This window comes from Diaphorina citri, unplaced genomic scaffold (assembly GCF_000475195.1).
Source record: "Diaphorina citri unplaced genomic scaffold, Diaci psyllid genome assembly version 1.1 scaffold79, whole genome shotgun sequence".
NCBI classification, from domain to species: domain Eukaryota; kingdom Metazoa; phylum Arthropoda; class Insecta; order Hemiptera; family Psyllidae; genus Diaphorina; species Diaphorina citri.
The window spans coordinates 295,336-322,467 of NW_007377516.1; the positions used below are offsets into that span (position 1 = coordinate 295,336).

Here is a 27,132-nt window from a genome sequence, read left to right on the forward strand (position 1 = left end):
CAAGTGGACATGATGACGATGACGGGCGTTCAGACGAGGTTGAAACCGGGGAAATTTAGAAAAGTAGAGAGCGACAAGTTGAGAGAAAGCTGAAAATAGTGGGAGCTCTACTTTTCGGATTTATACCGAGGTAGCAAAACCTGGCCACGTCTTCCCTCTTCCCTACAATAATAATGAAAGCTTATTAAATATTTGTGATCTTTCTCCGTTTTTCTCTCCTTCCTCCTTTCCGCTTTCTCTCCCATTTCGTCTCTCTTTTCCTCTCATGTTCTTCTAATTCTTTCTTTTCCTCGCTTCCGTTTTTTCTCTCCCATAAATTATATGACTCAACATTAATAATAAATTGGTAAAATGCTGAGGTAATATTTTCTTAATAAGTGCTGCTGATTACCCCCTTTCCCCGACTCTTTCTCATTCCCTCCCTTCGTGTCGTGTCCTTCTTCTCCTCTTCTCTCTCTCTCTCTCTTCCTCTCTCTCATTTCTCATTTTCTTATCTACTTTTCTTATTTTCTCACTTTTTGCGTCTCCTCACTCTCAATGTCCTTCTTCTCCTTTCCATTCCTTTCCATTCATTTTCTCTCTACCTCTTCTCTCTCTCTCTCTCTCTCTTCCTCTCTCTCATTTCTCATTTTCTTATCTACTTTTCTTATTTTCTCACTTTTTGCGTCTCCTCACTCTTCCTCTCTCTCATTTCTCATTTTCTTATCTACTTTTCTTATTTTCTCACTTTTTGCGTCTCCTCACTCTCATTTTTCAAATTTTCATAAAAACTCCTGTTTTTAGCCCGTCCTTCCTTTATTATTACGATAGTAATAAAAAAAGGTATAAGGGACGGGCTATTGTATTCGCTTAATTTTCATAGCCCCGCTTGTTTTTTTTTCCTCTCTCCATTTTTTTCCTGTCTTGTACCTACTTTATTTGCTTGAATTTTTAACTTCTTTTCCCCTAATTCCTGTTTTTTCCTCTCTCCATTTTTTTCCTGTCTTGTACCTACTTTATTTGCTTGAATTTTTAACTTCTTTTCCCCTAATTCCTGTTTTTCTTTTCTTTTTCTCAGTAATAGTAATTAACATTATATTATCAATTTCAACTCTCCACGGTATTCTTCTCTTTCCCTCTCCCCGTCTTTCTCTGTCCCTCCTCCAAGTATGAACTTACTCTTAAGTCAATTACCCTCCCTAAGTACGATCTTATAGTCTCAAGTCAATTAGACATTTAGTAAGAGAAGAGTTCCCCAACGGAAAATACCTCGTAAGGTCATAAGACTATAAGTATACTATCCTCAAGAAGTTGAGAGTATCTACCTACCTATAGATCGGCAAAATGTACCTAGGTAAGTACATACAAGGTTCATGCATCAAAAAACTTCTTTTACCTACATAAGTAGGTACCTACCTTCTTTATCCAACTCAGTTACGTGGCTTACGTGTAAAAGTTCAAACTTCAGACCACTTTACAAAAACATTGTGTAAACATGGTAAGGGCACACATAGGTAATATTATGAGGCAACTTTAAACAAACGCTACCCAGCATGCAAAGGACGAAGGGATCTGAAGACGAATGAATTTATTGCATGCCTTTAATACCAATTAATATCGACCCAATAATAAGTACAATGCAGAGTATAAATTAATTCGAATAATAATACCCATTTCTATATTGGTAATAATAACATATTACGAGAAAAATACAAAATACGTATACAGGATGGCCGAAATCACGAGTACTTACCTTTTAAATCACCTACCTATACTCTGATGTCTGTTCACACCGATTTTTAAAGGAATAATATCTATATCCTACCCCAGATACCTATCTATGTATAAAAGGAGAATAAAATGAAACCCAGGTAAAACACTATAAATAGTGAGCTTTGAAAGAATATTTACTTCGAGCGCGGGGGATTCCCTGTACATGTTAGAACACAGAGCTGAGTGTCCAACATCACCCAGTATGAAAACAAAATATTTCTACAATTCAACAAATCCTCCATTTCCCCCAGTAATTCGAAAGTTATGAGTAGAAAGCATTAATGCTTTTGTTTGTATTCTGGAATAGCAATCAGCATTAGTATTAGGTACTATTAGCAATAATAAATATGGATGTCGTTAATGATGGTCGATAAATGGTCGGAAGGTAAAATTTCCCCTGCTCTAAGCCGGATTTGTCCACAGGAGCAGGATTTAAATTTTGCGAACAATCTCCATGGCCAAGTGACAAACCTCAAAGTCGAATTTTTTTCGGCTTTGTGCTTAGAATTTGGGGTGCACTCAAACCACTTTCAATGAGTAACGACAATTGGAGGTATTATCAATGTAAAGATAATGCCATGATACCAACGAAAATTGTAAAAAGGCTATCCAGCTTCACGACAATATGTTCAATGTTTGTATTTGTTTGAGTAGGAAAAGGACAGTTTCTCATTTCCTTCACGACAATATGTTCAATGTTTGTAGGTCAATTTCAGGTCAATAAGTCAATCCCTGAAGCGGCCGTAAAACATTAAAAACTCCAAATAAAAAGACCATGGAAGATGATCATGCATTTCAAAAGCTCTTTTCTCACCCTCTACCTCTGTTCCAGAACCTCAGCTTTATGGCCTGACTTTACCACTTTATTTTTTACCTTCCTCAGTTCCTCACCCACATCACCATTCCTGCCTTCCTGTAGTATCGTGTTGTACTTGTACAGGAGTGGTGGGATTTCAAGTGCATTTATTTTTTGTCCCATGTTCCATTATTTTTATTTTTTTACTCTTTTAATTATGTTTTTATTTTCTGTTGGATTAGACGTGTATAATATGCAGAGTGGATTTTGTGTTCTCCTCTGGTGACACTTTTACTCTGCTCGGACAAAAATGTGTGGACATTTTGAATCACACTCGAGCTACGCTACTTATCAAAGAAAAGAAATAAATGAATAGAATTACATACATATTATTTATGTAAATGTAAATACTCAGGAAATCAGACAATTTCTACAGTGATTTTCGGATAATGAGAAATGTGCGGGATTCAACATTTCATGAGAAGAGATACTGGCAGCTTGATGTAATTGTTCTTCAAAATAGATATTGAAAAAGACAAAGCAAACTTTGCTTTGAAGATTATAATAACCAAAATTCGCCAGCCTAGTTAGCTTAGTTGGTAGTGCGTCTGCCTTGTAAGCGCTAGGCCGCGGGTTCGATTCCCGCCCGGGGCGGATTAACTCGAGCTACGCTACTTATCAAAGAAAAGAAATAAATGAATAGAATTACATAGGTACATATTATTTATGTAAATGTAAATATTCAGGAAATCAGACAATTTCTACAGTGATTTTCGGATAATGAGAAATGTGCGAGATTCAATATTTCATGAGAATAGATCAATAGATACTGGCAGCTTGTAATTGTTCTTCAAAATAGATATTGAAAAAGACAAAGCAAACTTTGCTTTGAAGGTTATAATAACCAAAATTCACGTAGGTAAAAGGTATAGAGTATAGACGGTAGGTACATAAGTTATAACCTCACTGAAAATTCAACACAGATGCTATTTCTTAATGTTAAAGTGCAGTGAAAGGATTTACTCATGACACGTGCTCCAAGGGGTTTACATAAAATAACATTTATGTATTGTTATTTAAATAAACCCTACAAGCCACTGTTTCTGAATATTATTCCAGATAAAACAAAACTAGCGCAAAACAAAAGGTAGAAGAAGCCACAAATCATCTGGAGTCTGGACAGATATCTCTGAAGAAGAGATTAGAGAACGTGAAAAGGAAAAGTGAAGGCTTGCTAAGGGCCCCTACGTAATATCAATTGGGTACCTTAAGGAAATGCTGAGGCAGTTTTAATTATCCAAAGACTAGCCTGAATTTCAGACAAAGACTTGTAAACTCCATGTGCATCAATCCTCCTTACAGTGATATTTCGAGCATACTCTACCACCTGTATGGAGAAAAAATTGAATGCATTTTCATTCATTAATGTCACTGGAGGGAACAAATAGATAAAAATGTAGGTATCTTCTTACAGTGATATTTCGAGCATTCTCTACCACCTGTATGGAGAAAAAATTGAATGCATTTTCATTCATTAATGTCACTGGAGGGAACAAATAGATAAAAATGTAGGTATCTTGAATGTAAACAAACAAAAAACACAAACCATTACCTAAAAACATTAGACACTGTAACATGCATCATCAGTGCAAGTCGATAACTAGGGCATCCCACCACGCAAACGAAATGAATTGCTAGCTGGAAATGAAAAAAAAAAGCACAAAACGAAATAGCTGTACAAAAACAAGGTTGCGAAATAATGTATTTCACCTAATTGAAAACACAATAAATAAATAAAAGGATAAAAAAAGCTAAGTACTTGAGTAAGTTGGTGAATATAAAAAATACATTGTATAGGTCCCTCACACTTACAAGTAGAAAAAAGTTGCCTTCTTTTGTGGGAAAAGAATAGAAAGTAACAGGGATGTAGGAGGAAGGAAGGCGGGAGAAGAGAACTTTAAAGTCAACCTTTTTGAAGTGAAGCACAAGGCAGGGATAAAAAAAGCTAAGTACTTGAGTAAGTTGGTGAATATAAAAAAATACATTGTATAGGTCCCTCACACTTACAAGTGGAAAAAAGTTGCCTTCTTTTGTGGGAGAAGAATAGAAAGTAACAGGGATGTAGGAGGAAGGAAGGCGGGAGAAGAGAACTTTAAAGTCAACCTTTTTGAAGTGAAGCACAAGGCAGGCGGTTGATTTTCTTTTCATCTGAATGGAAGGAAATTGTTGTTGTTTCCACCACAATTTGTTTGGAGGAAAAAAAAGTTTTTTCCCTACAAAAAAAAAAAAATCCCTGACAAAATGACATTACCTACATTTTATCCTGTCAGGTTTGTATACGGTAAAGTTGGAAGTACCTATTTTCTTACACTTTAGTCTTGTCTGTCTGGTTCTAGATGTCAGTAGGTAAGTGTTGAAAGACGTACAGACGTACACTTTAATTAAACATTTACCATACTAGCTGAACTTTTCACCGATGACCGGTACTGTTACTAACTCAATAGCGAAAGCATAGCAATTACAGAACTTGGAAACTTAGTACAATTATTATACGTACGTAGGTAGGTAAGTACTGGTTTTTGATAACTTTTGATCTTTCGTGTTTGATTAATAGGAGGAAAAGCAGAGTTGAGATTTTCATATTATTTTTCCTGATGCTATGTGAGACGTCTGTTTTTTCCCACTTTCTGTGGGCATGCTGTATTGTCAAGTGGACATGATAACGATGACGGGCGTCCAGACGAGGTTGCGAAACCGGGGAAATTTAGAAAAGTAGAGAGCGACAACTTGAGAGAAAGCTGAAAATAGTGGGAGCTCTACTTTTCGGATTTATACCGAGGTAGCAAAACCTGGCCACGTCTTCCCTCTTCCCTACTTCAATAATACTCATTTACATGACTATAAATTACCTATGACAGGTGGCACCTACATTTATTTTGATCAAAAGGAGAAAGGAGCCCAATTTTCTCAGTAAACTGTCTAGCACGCTGCATCAGAGCTTTAATAATGTGCATTGTAAAATAGACAAAATCGACATTCTAAGAATTCAACTGAAATAAAACCAACTATAATAATAAGAACCAGGGATAACAAGAACTAGTAGCATAATAGAGTTAATAGAACTTCAAGTTCTCTCCAACTATAATCAACTAATCAAAGAGCTTAAACTTTCAAGCCCTGATGTGCTCTAGTTAAAATTTTACGGGCCAGCCTAGTTAGCTAAGTTGGTAGTGCGTCTGCCTTGTAAGCGCTAGGCCGCGGGTTCGATTCCCGCCCGGGGCAACTCAATAGTGAAAGCATAGCAATTACAGAACTTGGAAACTTACTACAATTATTATACGTACGTAGGTAGGTAAGTACTGGTTTTTGATAACTTTTGATCTTTCGTGTTTGATTAATAGGAGGAAAAGCAGAAAATGTAGATAAGTACGTACCTACCTATTGTTATTCATAATAAATTATCACAAAATACCTAATTACATATATATAGGTAAAGCAACAATAGTCAATAATACTCATTTACATGACTATAAATTACCTATGACAGGTGGCACCTACATTTATTTTGATCATAAGGAGAAAGGAGCCCAATTTTCTCAGTAAACTGTCTAGCATGCTGCATCAGAGCTTTAATAATGTGCATTGTAAAATAGACAAAATCGACATTCTAAGAATTCAACTGAAATAAAACCAACTATAATAATAAGAACCAGGGATAACAAGAACTAGTAGCATAATAGAGTTAATAGAACTTCAAGTTCTCTCCAACTATAATCAACTAATCAAAGAGCTCAAACTTTCAAGCCCTGATGTGCTCTAGTTAAAATTTTACGAAACCTGAAAGTTTCCTCAGAGTACCTGTACATACATATATATCAAAACTCAAAACTGTAGATATCTACATTTCACGGAATAAATGAAAGTAAGTAGGTGACTAACATTAACATACCGAACGCAGTAAACTTTCAAGCCCTGATGTGCTCTAGTTAAAATTTTACGAAACCTGATTCCTCAGAGTACCTGTACATATATCAAAACTCAAAACTGTAGATATCTACATTTCACGGAATAAATGAAAGTAAGTAGGTGACTAACATTAACATACCGAACGCAGTCTAAGGAAAAGGCTTATCAAAAGCTTCAGTTGACTTGAAAAGTTCACAAGTGCCACCGACGTAGACATATTTTATTCAAAGGCGCATTTTCTAAAGGCCTCGTGAAAATTTCTAAGCTCGGAGGCACGACATATAGAAATACCTGGGTTCAAGTGGGAGACACACCACACAATATTGTGAGATGTGACATAATATCAAGCATCCAGCGAGACGAAAATCCCAACACTCTGCTATAACACGAGAATTTCTGGAATGAAAATGAATGAAAAGATTGAAAAGATGAACGACTACCTAAGTAACTGCATGAGATGATGAAAGAAAATATTAATGCAAGTCAATGAAGGCAAAAAATTAGAGATGGTAATAGTCTCTACGCCTCTCGAAGACTCGTTATTCCTGAATTACTTTTTAATACTTATAAGTATATATTTTAAGAAATAAATATACTAAAATATTTTAGTATTAGGGAAGATGTCACAAAGTCACAAGTATCTGATGATACAAGCAAGTTTACATCACCCCCCCTTACGAAATATGATTTAAGTATAAATAAACTTTCCATTCAATGCCATGATGAAAATGCAGGAAAAAGTATACACTTTTTAATAAATAAAAGAAAAACAATTTTTGATAGAAAAATCAGATACCGATTTGTAAGAAAATTGAGAAAAACGCAGGAAAAAAGGGGGAACGCATAGTCGCATACGTAAGATAAGGGAATGCGTGGGTTGATTGTATGGAAGAACTGATATTTGTTGAAAAATATAATATCGTGTTTGAATAGACACTGTAAGACGATTTAAAGTTTATGATTCAATGTTAGTAAATTTATTATTTAAAGGTTTGGTGTTTTACTTGCACCAAAGTACTTAGGAACTAATAAATACGTAGGTACTTGTCGTAAAAATGTAATTTTCTACCATCTAATACCTCATCAGAGATGATGTAGTGTTCATAAGTATTGAAGGTCACGCTTTTTTTGTGTGAAGTGCAACTATGCAAAGTCTTTCGCTGTAGAACGTCAAATTGCTCTTTTCGAAGGAATTTAAAAAGTTAGACCAGAAATAATAATTGGGTAAGCTCACAAAATCATTTAGACGGTAATGTATGAGTAGAAGAAGAAGGAGGAGGATCTCAATGTTCTAATTTTCACTAAGCACATTTTCACAGAACGATATTACTTGGATGAAATACCTACTGAACTAGGTCATGAGGAGGAGAAACAAAAAGAAAAACCCTCCGTCTCTGAAAAGTTATGTATTACGAGTAATGTTCTTGAATATTAATCAAACTTGACACACAATTTCCAATTCTAACTCTGAACGAAGAAAACTAAAAACTGTGCTCAAATAAAACTTTTTTATCTACCAATGATATAAATAAAAACAGGATAAAATGGAAAACAAATAATAAAAGATTACAAAACTATTTAATCTACTTTTACGGGATAAAAAAAGCTAAGTACTTGAGTAAGTTGGTGAATATAAAAAAATACATTGTATAGGTCCCTCACACTTACAAGTGGAAAAAAGTTGCCTTCTTTTGTGGGAGAAGAATAGAAAGTAACAGGGATGTAGGAGGAAGGAAGGCGGGAGAAGAGAACTTTAAAGTCAACCTTTTTGAAGTGAAGCACAAGGCAGGCGGTTGATTTTCTTTTCATCTGAATGGAAGGAAATTGTTGTTGTTTCCACCACAATTTGTTTGGAGGAAAAAAAAGTTTTTTCCCTACAAAAAAAAAAAAATCCCTGACAAAATGACATTACCTACATTTTATCCTGTCAGGTTTGTATACGGTAAAGTTGGAAGTACCTATTTTCTTACACTTTAGTCTTGTCTGTCTGGTTCTAGATGTCAGTAGGTAAGTGTTGAAAGACGTACAGACGTACACTTTAATTAAACATTTACCATACTAGCTGAACTTTTCACCGATGACCGGTACTGTTACTAACTCAATAGTGAAAGCATAGCAATTACAGAACTTGGAAACTTACTACAATTATTATACGTACGTAGGTAGGTAAGTACTGGTTTTTGATAACTTTTGATCTTTCGTGTTTGATTAATAGGAGGAAAAGCAGAAAATGTAGATAAGTACGTACCTACCTATTGTTATTCATAATAAATTATCACAAAATACCTAATTACATATATATAGGTAAAGCAACAATAGTCAATAATACTCATTTACATGACTATAAATTACCTATGACAGGTGGCACCTACATTTATTTTGATCATAAGGAGAAAGGAGCCCAATTTTCTCAGTAAACTGTCTAGCATGCTGCATCAGAGCTTTAATAATGTGCATTGTAAAATAGACAAAATCGACATTCTAAGAATTCAACTGAAATAAAACCAACTATAATAATAAGAACCAGGGATAACAAGAACTGAAGCTTATGAAGCTCCTTTTGAAAGGCACAATACCTATGGGCTTCGGCGACACGAAAGTTAAAACGTCCGAAAATGGACCAAAATAGAGTCCAAATGAGATTGCAGACCTGGCTGATCTTTTGTTATATCGGTTCTTTTGATATCAACATCATGGCTTGGATGTTCTTCATTATAATATGGCTAGCCCACCATCATTATTAGAATCATCATGATATTATTTCATTTTACATTATCTGAGTGGTGAGTGGGTTGGCTGAATAAGATAGTCACTCTGTTCAGAAGGCCAACAGATGTAGCGAACATTCTCTGATAAGGTCATAAGACTATAAGTACTATCCTCAAGAAGTTGAGAGTATCTACCTAATACCTATAGATCGGCAAAATGTACCTAGGTAAGTACATACAAGATTCATGCATCAAAAAACTTCTTTTACCTACATAAGTAGGTACCTACCTTCTTTATCCAACTCACTTACGTGGCTTTCGTGTAAAAGTTCAAACTTCAGACCACTTTACAAAAACATTGTGTAAACATGGTAAGGGCACACATAGGTAATATGAGGCAACTATAAACAAACGCTACCCAGCATGCAAAGGACGAAGGGATCTGAAGACGAATGAATTTATTGCATGCCTTTAATACCAATTAATATCGACCCAATAATAAGTACAATGCAGAGTATAAATTAATTCTAATAATAATACCCATTCCTATATTGGTAATAATAACATATTACGAGAAAAATACGAAATACGTATACAGGATGGCCGAAATCACGAGTACTTACCTTTTAAATCACCTACCTATACTCTGGTGTCTGTTCACACCGATTTTTAAAGGCATAATATCTTTATCCTACCCCAGATACCTATACCTATCTATGTATAAAAGGAAATGAAACCCAGGTAAAACACTAAATAGTGAGCTTTGAAAGAATATTTACTTCGAGCGCGGGGGATTCCCTGTACATGTTAGAACACAGAGCTGAGTGTCCAACATCACCCCACCAAACAAACGAGTCTGGCAAGTGAGAGACGGTATTAAGAACACATAGGCAAATTAGACAAGCAAAACATAATCTACAGAAAATTCAATCCCTAGATTTATCCACCGGAATAACTACACCGAGGAAAATTTGGTGATGGGGTGTCACAAGTTAGGGTGGAAGAACTCGATTATTGGTTTCTAAATACCTACTAGTCTAACTTTCCAAGTAGGTACAGTCCATTAGTACTTACTCTGTTTTAGGTTGTTAGAATGCTATATTATGGTGTCAAGCTTTACGATGTACAGTTGTTCCATATTAGAGTTCCGGAACTCAGTCAATCGATTGGGCTTCCAGCTTCCAGGAAGGAAGGGAATCAGTCATATTTTATTGTACCTAAGTCGCTAAATACCTACTAGTCTAACTTTCCAAGTAGGTACAGTCCATTAGTAATGGACCACATACATATTTTTGAGTCACACTGTTGAAAGGAGTGTAGAGTTGGAGGGAGGTGTGACGGACTGACGGGTTTGTGAAGAAGGCGGAGGGTGGGAAGTAAGCACGAAGGTCTATGGGAGAGAAACATACGAAGGAATGGGAGAGGAAGAGGGAGGTTTTCAGTGAATGAACCGTGTGTGTTCGTCAAGGAGGTTTGTGTTTAATATTTTTCGGTGTTTATTTAAAAACATGCTAGCTTTTGAAATAACCACAGACGGTGGGTAATATGGGCGAGGTATGTTACATTTTAATTTGATGTAGGCTCATTTTATTCACGAAATTAACTCACACATGGGTACCTAGTACCTATTTAACACACATCTTGTAAGTTCCCTGTTCCCTCCACCGTTTCCCCAGAATGGCCCTACTACATCTACGCACTTCCTTTTAATTACCTACCACTTAGTTACTAAAGCTGAGAACAAACTTTGTCTTTGTCTGAAATGGAATAATTATTATGTCTACCTACTTGGGAAATTAAAGTAGGAAGTTAAGTAGGTACACAGTTACAAACGTTACTAGATACTAAAATGTATGTAGAAACAGGAACATACAAATGTATGATTATTTACCTATTTAACACTAGGGTTGGGACATCGACATCGATGTTTTGAAAACATCGATACATCGGAACAAAAACATCGATGTCAACATCGATGTTTTTGATTACGATATATCGGATACTCGATATATCGAAGTTTAAAAACATCGATGTATCGCACATCGATGTTTTCGTCTCGATGTCCCAACCCTATTTAACACACATCTTGTAAGTTCCCTGTTCCCTCCACCGTTTCCCCAGAATGGCCCCACTACATCTACGCACTTCCTTTTAATTACCTACCACTTAGTTACCAAAGCTGAGAACAAACTTTGTCTTTGTCTGAAATGGAATAATTTAGATGTAGTGTATTTTGGAATATGCAAATTCCGCTGAAAACTTGCACACGTACTTAGATACTGTACGTCTCCAAACGTTTGAATTTATAACGAAGGCGAGAGCCAAGCCGGGACATATTATGAAGGCATAATTTGTCTAGCTCTGGCATACCAAACCTTGTTTAAATGCGAATTCTGGACATTCATTTTGTCTTCAATATCTTTCATAGATGTGGGATCAACTGATTGATTAATCATCAGGCTTCTGAATGAATTTTTTTTAAAATTCTCGAGATAAATCTAATAAATTCAGAGGTTTTTCATACCTCCCTATGTATAGGTAAGTCCTCTTTATTTAAAAGGCACTTTTACTCACTCTCCTTTCAGATCACTCTGAATCAGTACCAAGGCTTGGATCATTTTCGGTCTTCTTCTTTGATGTCCACAACAGTATTTCATCAATGTTATCTGGAAGGCATTTCACAAAGCTGAAAACACCTTGTGTCAAGAATTACACTCAATTATGAATAACGTTCAAGAACGTCACATAATCATGTTTATGCCTGCCCTTCATGTATATCTCTCCTAGCTTTGAGTCCTCTTTATATCAATTTGTATAATGCAATGCAAATTGTCCAGTCCTATCAAAAACCTTTAAATGGAAACCCAGAGAGAGTCAATAAAGCCATTCAACATCTTTCATAGATGTGGGATCAACTGATGATTGATTAATCATCAGGCTTCTGAATGAATTTTTTTTAAAATTCTCGAGATAAATCTAATAAATTCAGAGGTTTTTCATACCTCCCTATGTATAGGTAAGTCCTCTTTATTTAAAAGGCACTTTTACTCACTCTCCTTTCAGATCACTCTGAATCAGTATTAAGGCTTGGATCATTTTCGGTCTTCTTCTTTGATGTCCACAACAGTATTTCATCAATGTTATCTGGAAATCTGGAAGGCATTTCATAAAGCTGAAAACACCTTGTGTCACAGAATTACACTCAATTATGAATAACGTTCCAGAACGTCACATAATCATGTTTATGCCTGCCCTTCATGTATATCTCTCCTAGCTTTGAGTCCTCTTTGTATCAATTTGTATAATGCAATGCAAATTGTCCAGTCCTATCAAAAACCTTTAAATGGAAACCCAGAGAGAGTCAATAAAGCCAGCACGAGAATTTTCGATATTCGGCTAGCAACAAAAATAATTATGCAGACCAGACCGTGTATGAAGGTAATGAAGGCCGGAATATTAATTATGTGGAACAGCATAGACCGTGTAACACACAGGATTCTATAACTATACCCATAACAATGGTGTTCATATCGAGTCAGCAAGATCAATGGCGGTCATTTTCAATTTTATGGAAATTTAAAAGGTTTCTAGTTAGTTACCTTGTCTAGTTTGGCTCGAGAATTCAATTATATCAGAATGTTCGTTAGTATAAACACTGATATGGGGCAATAACGTTTTATTAAAATTGTAATAGCAGTGTGCCCCCAAAGGGGATAGAAAATTGTGTTTGAGAGGTAAATTTATTGGAAAAATGTTTAGGTTACATCAATCTATTTTTAGTTCCTCGAACTCTTTCTATTAGGTTTCTAATGCTCGCTGCGTTGTGATTTTGTATCATCATGATATTCAAACATTCAGAGTGATCAAAATATCTGTCGAATAACAATACCTAATTCTGGCATTAGTACATTACAACATTTCCAGCACGCAGATCAATCAACCAACCTAAAGTGGTTTTGAGTGTGTTGAAATGACAGTGACAAAATGATTAGAGGATATGAGGCTTTGAAAAGAGGATGGGAAGGAAGAGAAGAGGCAGGGAGGATAAGAAGGAGAGGTAGAGAGGAAGAGGAAGATGAGTGTGAATGGAGTATGAGGGTGCGTGCGTGAGGGAAGACTGGAATAGGTAGAGGAGGGAGGAGGAGGAAGAGGAAGAGAAAGGGAGAGATGTCATGAATACCATTTCCTATTTCACAATGGGACTCCGTGTTACAGGATGACTCAAGTATATTGATGTACGGGTGCGTGCGTGAGGGAAGACTGGAATAGGTAGAGGAGGGAGGAGGAGGAAGCAGAAGAGAAAGGGAGAGATGTCATGAATACCATTTCCTATTTCACAATGGGACTCCGTGTTACAGGATGACTCAAGTATATTGATGTACTTTCCACCAAACAATCATGTCTGTCAAAAATAGGAACGGTATTTGGAACAAATAGGCAAATTAGACAAACGAGACACAATTTACAGAAAATTCAATCCCTAGATTTATCCACCGGAATAACTACACCGAGGAAAAATTGGTGATAGGGTGTCACAAGTTAGGGTGGAAGAACTCGATTATTGGTTGTTTGAATAGAGAATTCACAATCATTAAAAAAAGTAAAAAAAAAATCTGGTGTGAACATCACACGACTTTCTATTACATTTGAGTATCGAACCCGCAACTTCTCAACTCTAAGTCAGAGAGTGCTAAAAGTTTCACCATTCGATTCGGCGTGAAAAATCCCATGGGATCAACTATTCACATGCTTACTTGTTAATGGTTTACAACTAAAAGGGAAATTCTTTGACACCGGGGAGTACCTATCGAACTCGCAACTTCTCAACTGTAAGTCGGAGAGTGCTAAAAGTAGCACCATTCGATTCCGCGTGAAAAATCACATGGGATCAACTATTCACTTGCTTATTTAGTAACGGTTCACAAATAAAAGGGAAATTTGTTGACACAGGGGAGTATCGAACCCGCAACTTCTCAACTGTAAGTCAGATGCTAAAAGTAGCACCATTCGATTCCCCGTGAAAAATCACATGGGATCAACTATTCATTTGCTTATTTGGTAACGGTTCACAAATAAAACGGAAATTTGTTGACACAGGGGAGTATCGAACCCTCAACTTCTCAACTGTAAGTCAGAGAGTGCTAAAAGTAGCACCATTAGATTCCGCGTGAAAAATCACATGGGATTGACTATTCACTTGCTTATTTGGTAACGGTTCACGAATAAAAGGGAAATTTACGACACAGGGAAGTATCGAACCCACAACTTCTCAACTGTAAGTCAGAGAGTTCTAAAAGTAGCACCATTCGATTCCGCGTGAAAAATCACATGGGATTAACTCTTCTCAACTGTAAGTCAGAGAGTGCTAAAAGTAGCACCATTCGATTCCGCGTGAAAAATCACATGGGATCAACTAGTCACTTGCTTATTTGGTAACGGTTCAAAATAAAAGTAAATTTGTTGACACAGGGGAGTATCGAACCCGCAACTTCTCAACTGTAAGTCAGAGAGTGCTAAAAGTAGCACCATTCGATTTCCCGTGAAAAATCACAAGGATCAACTATTCACTTGCTTATTTGGTAACGGTTCACAAATAAAAGGGAAATTTGTTGACACAGGGGAGTATCGAACCAGGAACTTCTCAACTGTAAGTCAGAGAGTGCTAAAAGTAGCACCATTCGATTCCGCGTGAAAAATCACATGGGATTGACTATTTACTTGCTTATTTGGTAACGGTTCAAAATAAAAGGGAAATTTGTTGACACAGGGGAGTATCGAACCCGCAACTTCTCAACTGTACGTCAGAGAGTGCTAAAAGTAGCACCATTCGATTCCCCGTGAAAAATCACATGGGATCAACTATTCATTTGCTTATTTGGTAACGGTTCACAAATAAAACGGAAATTTGTTGACACAGGGGAGTATCGAACCCTCAACTTCTCAACTGTAAGTCAGAGAGTGCTAAAAGTAGCACCATTCGATTGTGCGTGAAAAATCACATGGGATCAACTATTCACTTGCTTATTTGGTAACGGTTCACAAATAAAAGGGAAATTTGTTGACGGCGTGAAAAATCCCATGGGATCAACTATTCTCATGCTTACTTGTTAATGGTTCACAAATAAAAGGGAAATTTGTTGACACCGGGGAGTATCGAACCCGCAACTTCTCAAATGTAAGTCAGTACCTATTTAACACACATCTTGTAAGTTCCCTGTTCCCTCAACCGTTTCCCCAGAATGGCCCTACTACCTACATCTACGCACTTCCTTTTAATTACCTACCACTTAGTTACCAAAGCTGAGAACAAACTTAAGTAGGAAGTTAAGTAGGTACACAGTTACAAACGTTACTAGATACTAAAATGTATGTAGGAACAGGAACATACAAATGTATGATTATTTTTTCGGACTCGTTCTGCCTTTGAGTGATTGGAAATCCAACTAATCAATCACTGATATGGCTCAAATCGGCAAAAGGCCTTTCCTTAATTTCTCCTTCATTGACAAAGCCCAATTTTCCCAACGTCTACACTCAAAAAGAAACTTTTGAAGCTCCTTTTGAAAGGCACAATATGGGCTTCGGCGAAACGAAAGTTAAAACGTCCAAAAATGGACCAAAATAGAGTCCAAATGAGATTGCAGACATATGATCAGCCAAGTTTCTGGCTGATCATTTGTTATATCGGTTCTTTTGATATCAACATCATGGCTTGGCTTGGATGTTCTTCATTATAATATAGCTCACTATCATTATTAGAATCATCATGATTTTATTTCATTTTATGATTTTACATTATCTGAGTGGTGAGTGGGTTGGCTGAATAAGATAGTCACTCTGTTCAGAAGGCCAACAGATGTAGCGAACATTCTCTGGAATCAATCACTGATATGGCTCAAATCGGGAAAAGGCCTTTCCTTAATTTCTCCTTCATTGGCAAAGCCCAATTTTCCCAACGTCTACACTCAAAAAGAAACTTTTGAAACTCCTTTTGTAAATGTAAATGCAGTTTCTTTGTGTTATTATATCACAACTTTGGTGCTCACTGCAGCATTGTAGGATTTTTCCCAATATCTCAAGGCAAAGCCCAATTTTCCCAACGTCTACACTCAAAAAGAAGCTTTTGAAGCTCCTTTTGAAAGGCACAATATGGGCTTCGGCGAAACGAAAGTTAAAACGTCCGAAAATGAACCAAAATAGAGTCCAAATGAGATTGCAGACATATTTATGATCAGCCAGGTCTCTGGCTGATCATTTGTTATATCGGTTCTTTTGATATCAACATCATGGCTTGGCCTGGATGTTCTTCATTATAATATAGCTCACTATCATTATTAGAATCATCAAGATTTTATTTCATTTTATGATTTTACACTATCTGAGTGGTGAGTGGGTTGGCTAAATAAGATAGTCACTCTGTTCAGAAGGCCAACAGATGTAGCGAACATTCTCTGTAGAAATACAATAATTTTGCTCTTCCATATTCAACAGGGGGTATAGCTCAGTGGTAGAGCATTCGACTGCAGATCGAGAGGTCCCCGGTTCAAACCCGGGTGCCCCCTCAATTTTTTTATAGTCTTTTATTTTGTTTGTATGATCTTAGTCTATTAGGTATCGTTTTGATCGAGAGTATCCAGACCTCAGCAGTTATGGTCTATCTTTTGGTAACAGAATTGTTAATCAGATATCAGGATTAGCTCGATTTTGGGAAAGTCAGGTTAGAAATCCAAATTCTATCCGAGGGTCACTCCATAGTCCGTAGGTATGTCCAATTTCAGCTTTGAATTCTTTGGTTCGAAGTGATCTTAGTATATTAGGGTATCGTTTTGATCGAGAGTATCCAGACCTCAGCAGTTATGGTCTATCTTTTGGTAACAGAATTTGTTAATCAGATATCAGGATTAGCTCGATATTGGGAAAGTCAGGTTAGAAATCCAAATTCTATCCGAGGGTCACTCCATAGTCCGTAGGTATGTCCAATTTCAGCTTTGAATTCTTTGAATGTTTGTACTTGTACTAATACAAACAAGCTATGGTCTATTCTAAACAACTTGTTTCTTTACAGCTCGTAAGTATTTATCATTGTTGTTATTTCTTTAGCTCGATATTGGGAAAGTCAGGTTAGAAATCCAAATTCTATCCGAGGGTCACTCCACAGTCCGTAGGTATGTCCTATTTCAGCTTTGAATTCTTTGAATGTCTATACTTGTACTAATACAAACAAGCTATGGTCTATTCTAAACAACTTGTTTCTTTACAGCTCGTAAGTATTTATCATTGTTGTTATTTGTGACTGTTCAAAAACCAGAGTAAACACTCCACAAAACACCATCACATAAGAAAAGAATTAAAACACAAATTTGTTGACTCAGGATCTTGAAATCTGGAAGAAAAAAGTGAATGGGGAATTGAATACTAACATCGAAAGACTAGTGATTTGAGAACCAAACAGAAAATTAAACAAATAAACTGATCAATCTGTTTTCTTTATTTAGGGTTTTCAAGTAATTCTTCGGACGGATAAAATGAATAGGTAGGTTACTAACAAAGTGATGCTCAATCTTGACTTCTGTAGATGTAATTCCGTTTCCTCAAAAGAAGACTAAAAGGAATGGTAAAGGAAGAACATAAATTTGAAGGATGAGGTCCCATGGAAATTCCATGTGTTTCTGTAAATTAGAAAATTATTCCTCACCCAATTGCTAAAGTTCGCAATCCATTTTTCATTTCCATATCCAAAACATTCTCCCAAATAAATTCGACGAGCCATTATTCCTGAAATCCTGGACATCACACACTCGTCCTGGGGCCTGGGTTTTCATTTGAAAATATTTCCTCGTCCTATCACAGACAGAATAGACTGACGACGCCTATGGAATACAATACATCTTATAAATAGATTAGTCTAGAACTCTATGTACAGGCTATACGTCCATTTCAGTCCACTTTACATTTAGGCTGGACCTTTTTGTATCCTGGATTAATCACGAAGATAGGTATTGTCCTCACTCCCTCATCACAGACAGAATAGACTGACGACGCCTATGGAATACAATACATCTTATAAATAGATTAGTCTAGAACTTTATATGTACAGGCTATAGGTACGTCCATTTCAGTCCACTTTACATTTAGGCTGGACCTTTTTGTATCCTGGATTAATCACGAAGATAGGTATTGTCCTCACTCCCTCGATTCCTCACTACATGGGTTTCCTGATATTTCACGCCTGATTTCCCACCGCTTTCTTAAACAAGTTTACCTTTCCTACCTGCCCTACCTCTAGCAATATCATGTTACATCTCACCACAGCTTTCCTCGTTTGCATTTCAACATAAAGGGTAAACATACACTTATCCGCTGTCTTGTACTTGTTTGAGCTCTTGTAAGTTGCTCCGGTCATATTAATTGATGTTAAGGGTTGGGACTAGGATATTGAGATGTACTTTACATACCTGTAGCACGAGCAATGGGTACAAACAACACGTTTTGTTCTATACTGAATGTAAAAGATATCTACTAAACAGCAATGATCTTTCCGTCCACTTTACATTTAGGCTGGACTTTTTTATTCCGTCCACTTTACATTTAGGCTGGACTTTTTTACGAAGATAGGTATTGTCCTCACTCCCTCGATTCCTCACTACATGGGTTTCCTGGTATTTCACGCCTGATTTCCCACCGCTTTCTTAAACAAGTTTACCTTTCCTACCTGTCCTACCTCTAGCAATATCATGTTACATCTCACCACAGCTTTCCTCGTTTGCATTTCAACATAAAGGGTAAACATACACTTATCCGCTGTCTTGTAGGTACTTGTTTGAGCTCTTGTAAGTTGCTACGGTCATATTAATTGATGTTAAGGGTTGGGACTAGGATATTGAGATGTCCTTTACATACCTGTAGCACGAGCAATGGGTACAAACAACACGTTTTGTTCTATACTGAATGTAAAAGATATCTACTAAACAGCAATGAGGCGTGTAGACTTGAGAATCTTAAGATTCTGTTTGAGATTATGTGATTCTGCGTGCTGGAAATGTTGTAATGTACTAATGCCAGAATTAGGTATTGTTATTCGACAGATATTTTGATCACTCTGAATGTTTGAATCCGGTCATATTAATTGATGTTAAGGGTTGGGACTAGGATATAGAGATGCACTTTACATACCTGTAGCACGGGCAATGGGTACAAACAACACGTTTTGTTCTATACTGAATGTAAAAGATATCTACTAAACAGCAATGAGACGTGTAGACTTGAGAATCTCACTTTACATACCTGTAGCACGAGCAATGTGTACAAACAACACGTTTTGTTCTATACTGAATGTAAAAGATATCTACTAAACAGCAATGAGACGTGTAGACTTGAGAATCTTAAGATTCTGTTTGAGATTATGTGATCTGCGTGCTGGAAATGTTGTAATGTACTAATGCCAGAATTAGGTATTGTTATTCGACAGATATTTTGATCACTCTGAATGTTTGAATATCATGATGATACAAAATCACAACGCAGCGAGCATTAGAAACCTAATAGAAAGAGTTCGAGGAACTAAAAATAGATTGATGTAACCTAAACATTTTTCCAATAAATTTACCTCTCAAACACAATTTTCTATCCCCTTTGGGGGCACACTGCTATTACAATTTTAATAAAACGTTATTGCCCCGTATCAGTGTTTATACTAACGAACATTCTGATATAATTGAATTCTCGAGCCAAACTAGACAAGGTAACTAACTAGAAACCTTTTAAATTGAACATTTTTCCAATAAAGATACCTCTCAAACACAATTTTCTATCCCCTTTGGGGGCACACTGCTATTACAATTTTAATAAAACGTTATTGCCCCATATCAGTGTTTATACTAACGAACATTCTGATATAATTGAATTCTCGAGCCAAACTAGACAAGGTAACTAACTAGAAACCTTTTAAATTTCCATAAAATTGAAAATGACCGCCATTGATCTTGCTGACTCTATATGAACACCATTGTTATGGGTATAGTTATAGAATCCTGTATGTTACATGGTCTATGCTGTTCCACATAATTAATATTCCGGCCTTCATTACCTTCATACACGGTCTGGTCTGCATAATTATTTTTGTTGCTAGCCGAATATCGAAAATTCTCGTGCTGGCTTTATTGACTCTCTCTGGGTTTCCATTTAAAGGTTTTTGATAGGACTGGACAATTTGCATTGCATTATACAAATTGATATAAAGAGGACTCAAAGCTAGGAGAGATATACATGAAGGGCAGGCATAAACATGATTATGTGACGTTCTGGAACGTTATTCATAATTGAGTGTAATTCTGTGACACAAGGTGTTTTCAGCTTTATGAAATGCCTTCCAGATTTCCAGATAACATTGATGAAATACTGTTGTGGACATCAAAGAAGAAGACCGAAAATGATCCAAGCCTTAATACTGATTCAGAGTGATCTGAAAGGAGAGTGAGTAAAAGTGCCTTTTAAATAAAGAGGACTTACCTATACATAGGGAGGTATGAAAAACCTCTGAATTTATTAGATTTATCTCGAGAATTTTAAAAAAAATTCATTCAGAAGCCTGATGATTAATCAATCATCAGTTGATCCCACATCTATGAAAGATGTTGAAGACAAAATGAATGTCCAGAATTCGCATTTAAACAAGGTTTGGTATGCCAGAGCTAGACAAATTATGCCTTCATAATATGTCCCGGCTTGGCTCTCGGCTTCGTTATAAATTCAAACGTTTGGAGACGTAGTTACAGTATCTTATTAGAAACATAACGTGTGCAAGTTTTCAGCGGAATTTGCATATTCCAAAATACACTACATCTACATCATGCGCTAAATGGAATAATTATGAAAACATGGAAAAGAGACATAGGGCATTTCAAAAGTAGATCAGAGTATGAATGGGAAGGAAGAGAAGAGGTAGGGAGGATAAGAAGGAGAGGTAGGGAGGAAGAGGGAGATGAGGTTTAAATGGGAAAAAGTAGAAAGTTACCATGGGCTAAAAACCACTTTTTTGGAATCAGGGGACCCCAAAACGGATATTTCCACCCATTTCCCGATTTTGAAAATGGAGTATGAAGGTGCGTGCGTGAGGGAAGACTGGAATAGGTAGAGGAGGGAGGAGGAGGAGGAGGAAGCAGAAGAGAAAGGGAGAGATGTCATGAATACCATTTCCTATTTCACAATGAGACTCCGTGTTACAGGATGGCTCAAGTATATTGATGTGCTTTCCACCAAACAATCATGTCTGGCAAAAATAGGAACCGTATTTGGAACAAATAGGCAAATTAGACAAACGAAACACAATTTACAGAAAATCCAATACCTAGATTTATCCACCGGAATAACTACACCGAGGAAAAATTGGTGATAGGGTGTCACAAGTTAGGGTGGAAGAACTCGATTATTGGTTAAACAAGAGAAGAAGAACAAGACAAGGTGGAAAAGGAGGAGAAGAAGGGCACGTGGAGAGGAGGAAAGGGAGAAGGAGGAGATAGAAAGATATATCGTACAAAATATAAAATATGTTGATACATTGAGCTGAAAATCTAACATTATAGACAGGGAGATAAAAGAGGAGCTATTAGGAGAAGAAGGGCACGTGGAGAGGAGGAAAGGGAGAAGGAGGAGATAGAAAGATATATCGTACAAAATATAAAATATGTTGATACATTGAGCTGAAAATCTAACATTATAGACAGGGAGATAAAAGAGGAGCTATTAGGTACCTTAAGTGGGACTGTCTACCTCTTCCATAATGTGGTGATGGTGATTCACAGTTTAGCAAAGTAATATAAGTAGGTTTTAGCCCTTTCTTGGCATTGTAACCAACCGTTAGCCTTTTCCAGACAGGGGGAGTGCCTTTCACTAATTTTTTCAAGTATTGACCTTTCTGTCCTTCGTATATCGTATTTTTATTCACCTCAATTTTTATTATAAAATTGGATAAGAAGAGGAAGTCCCTTTATCAGTTTAGCAAAGTAATATTAGTAGGTTTAGCCCTTTCTTGGCATTGTAACCAACCGTTAGCCTTTTCCAGACAGGGGGAGTGCCTTTCACTAATTTTTTTCGAGTATTGACCTTTCTGTCCTTCGTATATCGTATTTTTATTCACCTCAATTTTTATTATAAAATTGGATAGGAGGAGGAAGTCCCTTTACCAAGGCTTGGATCATTTTCGGTCTTCTTCTTTGATGTCCACAACAGTATTTCATCAATGTTATCTGGAAGGCATTTCATAAAGCTGAAAACACCTTGTGTCACAGAATTACACTCAATTATGAATAACGTTCAAGAACGTCACATAATCATGTTTATGCCTGCCCTTCATGTATATCTCTCCTAGCTTTGAGCGAGAGCCAAGCCGGGACATATTATGAAGGCATAATTTGTCTAGCTCTGGCATACCAAACCTTGTTTAAATACGAATTCTGGACATTCATTTTGTCTTCAATATCTTTCATAGATGTGGGATCAACTGATTGATTAATCATCAGGCTTCTGAATGAATTTTTTTTTAAATTCTCGAGATAAATCTAATAAATTCAGAGGTTTTTCATACCTCCCTATGTATAGGTAAGTCCTCTTTATTTAAAGGCACTTTTACTCACTCTCCTTTCATATCACTCTGAATCAGTACCAAGGCTTGGATCATTTTCGGTCTTCTTCTTTGATGTCCACGTCTGAATGTTAAAATATCATGATGATACAAAATCACAACGCAGCGAGCATTAGAAACCTAATAGAAAGAGTTCAAGGAACTAAAAATAGATTGATGTAACCTGAACATTTTTCCAATAAAGATACCTCTCAACACACAATTTTCTATCCCCTTTGGGGGCACACTGCTATTACAATTTTAATAAAACGTTATTGCCCCATATCAGTGTTTATACTAACGAACATTCTGATATAATTGAATTCTCGAGCCAAACTAGACAAGGTAACTAACTAGAAACCTTTTAAATTTCCATAAAATTGAAAATGACCGCCATTGATCTTGCTGACTCTATATGAACACCATTGTTATGGGTATAGTTATAGAATCCTGTATGTTACATGGTCTATGCTGTTCCACATAATTAATATTCCGGCCTTCATTACCTTTATACATGGTCTGGTCTGCATAATTATTTGTTGCTAGCCGAATATCGAAAATTCTCGTGTTGGCTTTATTGACTCTCTCTGGGTTTCCATTTAAAGGTTTTTGATAGGACTGGACGATTTGCATTGCATTATACAAATTGATACAAAGAGGACTCAAAGCTAGGAGAGATATACACGAAGGGCAGGCATAAACATGATTATGTGACGTTCTGGAACGTTATTCATAATTGAGTGTAATTCTGTGACACAAGGTGTTTTCAGCTTTGTGAAATCCCTTCCAGATAACATTGATGAAATACTGTTGTGGACATCAAAGAAGAAGACCGAAAATGATCCAAGCCTTGGTACTGATTCAGAGTGATATGAAAGGAGAGTGAGTAAAAGTGCCTTTTAAATAAAGAGGACTTATCTATACATAGGGAGGTATGAAAACCTCTGAATTTATTAGATTTATCTCGAGAATTTTAAAAAAAATTCATTCAGAAGCCTGATGATTAATCAATCAGTTGATCCCACATCTATGAAAGATATTGAAGACAAAATGAATGTCCAGAATTCGCATTTAAACAAGGTTTGGTATGCCAGAGCTAGACAAATTATGCCTTCATAATATGTCCCGGCTTGGCTCTCGCCTTCGTTATAAATTCAAACGTTTGGAGACGTAGTTACAGTATCTTATTAGAAACATAACGTGTGCAAGTTTTCAGCGGAATTTGCATATTCCAAAATACACTATGTACATCTACATCATCATGCGCTAAATGGAATAATTATGAAAACATGGAAAAGAGACATAGGGCATTTCAAAAGTAGATCAGAGTATGAGAAGAGATCAAAATAATACACCCATTATCCGACAGACTATAAAGGTGTTATTTAAATCTATGTTATCGAGGCAGTGTGGACGATTCAGTCGTACATCCATCAATTTCGATCGACGGCCGGTCGACTATGTGTGAACACACCCTAATATCAGCAAAGGATGATCACTGAATTTTGACGATAGTATGAACATGGTGCTTTTTAGACTTCTTTTCCTCATTACAATAACCATTAATTAGAGCTTGGGGGTTAGGTAATGATGAATTTCCTTTTACAAGAAAGATCAATCACGTGAGTTGTGTCGTTCTTCAGAAAGATGAAGACAAAAATGAATTAAGTAAAGGGAAAAATACACCCGTTATCCGACAGACTATAAAGGTGTGTCCAAACTTAGTCGACCGGCCGTCGATTGACGTATTTCGACGAGGTAAATCTATGTAACCTATCGAAGCAGTGTGGACGGTTCAGTCGACATCAGTCGCCGGCCGGTCGACTATGTGTGGACACAGGGACACACCCTAATATCAGCAAAGGATGATCACTGAATTTTGACGATAGTATGAACATGGATGAATGATGAATTTCCTTTTACAAGAAAGATCAATCACGTGAGTTGTGTCGTTCTTCAGAAAGATGAAGACAAAAATGAATTAAGTAAAGGAAACATAACTTTGTTTCTTCTAAATGTTTTCCACAAAAACACAACACATTGCACTATGTTCCCAAAAATATGTATAAAAAATAAAAAATAAAATAAACCATGTTTTCCTGAAATTTCGTAACGGTATCTCTTCGGGTGGTGGTGTTTTCTTTTTATCTTTTCCCATTTTTTAGGTATAAATGTTTTCCACAAAAACACAACACATTGCACTATGTTCCCAAAAATATGTATAAAAAATAAAAATAAAATAAACCATGTTTTCCTGAAATTTCGTAACGGTATCTCTTCGGGTGGTGGTGTTTTCTTTTTATCTTTTCCCATTTTTTTTTTTCTTGAGTTTTTTCTCCTTTTGTTTATATTTTTGTCACGAAAACGATATAATTTTAGACAGTGTGTGGATAATGTATGTGCATATCTTACACATGAACTTACGACATAAAAAACAAGAGAAGAAGAACAAGACAAGGTGGAAAAGGAGGAGAAGAAGGGCACGTGGAGAGGAGGAAGAGGAGGAAAGGGAGAAGGAGGAGATAGAAAGATATATCGTACAAAATATAAAATATGTTGATACCTACATTGAGCTGAAAATCTAACATTATAGACAGGGAGATAAAAGAGGAGCTATTAGCTATTAGGTACCTTAAGTGGGACTGTCTACCTCTTCCATAATGTGGTGATGGTGATTCACAGTTTAGCAAAGTAATATAAGTAGGTTTTAGCCCTTTCTTGGCATTGTAACCAACCGTTAGCCTTTTCCAGACAGGGGGAGTGCCTTTCACTAATTTTTTCAAGCATTGACCTTTCTGTCCGTCGTATATCGTATTTTTATTCACCTCAATTTTTATTATAAAATTGGATAGGAGGAGGAAGTCCCTTTAATGACAGTCGGGTGTAATCCGGATGTATAACACAAGGGGAAGAAATTTGTCATAAAATACCAATAGAATGACCCTGTAGAAAAGAACTCTATTTACATCCATAAAATGCTGCATCCAAAATGATAAAGCACTAGAGCTCGGAATAAAGATGAGGTAATTCGAATCTCGGATCAGAATTTCTTCTTCTCTCTGGAGACATGCTGCTCACAATGTGGTGAAAATCAGATCTCGAATGGGTCTGTAGACCTGGCTGATCATTTGTTATATCGGTTCTTTTGATATCAACATCATGGCTTGGCTTCGATGTTCTTCATTATAATAAAGCTCACTATCATTATTAGAATCATCATGATTTTATTTCATTTTACATTATCTGAGTGGTGAGTGGGTTGGCTGAATAAGATAGCCACTCTGTTCAGAAGGCCAACAGATGTAGCGAACATTCTCTGTAGAAATACAATAATTTTCCTCTTCCATATTCAACAGGGGGTATAGATCTCGAATGAAATTATCAACTGTGTCCCTATATGAGGGAAAATGAAACAGTTATCTAGTGTGAAAGGAGGTAAGGTAAATTATTTGTGTATGGAAAAGTAGCCAGAAATATTTCGTCTTATTTGGACAGTAGAGAGAGAAATTTATAGACAGAAATTTAGAGAAAGGAGCGACGAGGAAAGTAAGTAAAGTGATGATAAGAGACATGCTGCTCACAATGTGGTGAAAATCAGATCTCCGATGAAATTATCAACTGTGTCCCCATATGAGGGAAAATGAAACAGTTATGTAGTGTGAAAGGAGGTAAGGGAAATTATTTGTGTATATGGAAAAGTAACCAGAAATGTTTCGTCTTATTTGGACAGTAGAGAGAGAAATTTATAGACAGAAATTTAGAGAAAGGAGCGACGAGGAAAGTAAGTAAAGTGATGATAATAAAAATGGAGAGAGATCGAAATAGATGCGTCTATTCAATCTGTCCATTGCTTTGATTAGATCAAAGTAAACTTCACTAAGTTCCTAAAATGGAGAGAGATCGAAATAGATGCGTCTATTCAATCTGTCCATTGCTTTGATTAGATCAAAGTAAACTTCACTAAGTTCCTATTCCTACCTCTTTTTTTTAAATTGAACTAAAAATTTTCCCTTTACAGCATCCATACCTATTCACTTACAGATGCTTCAGGCTTTCTAATATTAGTTCTGAAATTGAACTAAAAATTTTCCCTTTACAGCATCCATACCTATTCACTTACAGATGCTTCAGGCTTTCTAATATTAGTTCTGCTATTGCTTGATAAATGAAACTAAAGTCAGTAAATGAAGCTCGAGAAGAGGAAAAATCTAAGAGAAGAAGGGAAAACTACGGAAAAAAGCGAAAATAAGAGAGCGTGAAAAAATGAAAACACCGAAAAATAAGCTTAATAG

At 36.4% G+C, this 27,132-nt stretch overlaps 1 long non-coding RNA gene and 1 other non-coding gene across 2 annotated transcripts in view; one reads left to right on the forward strand and one right to left on the reverse strand.

Moving 5' to 3' along the window:
• Window positions 1-27,132, reverse strand: part of LOC103522291 — a 58,242-nt gene that overhangs the window by 16,885 nt on the left and 14,225 nt on the right. The gene's annotated exons all lie outside the window — the stretch shown is intronic.
• Trnac-gca lies at window positions 16,713-16,784 on the forward strand. Its single transcript has one exon. It is a non-coding gene; the product is annotated as a tRNA-Cys (tRNA).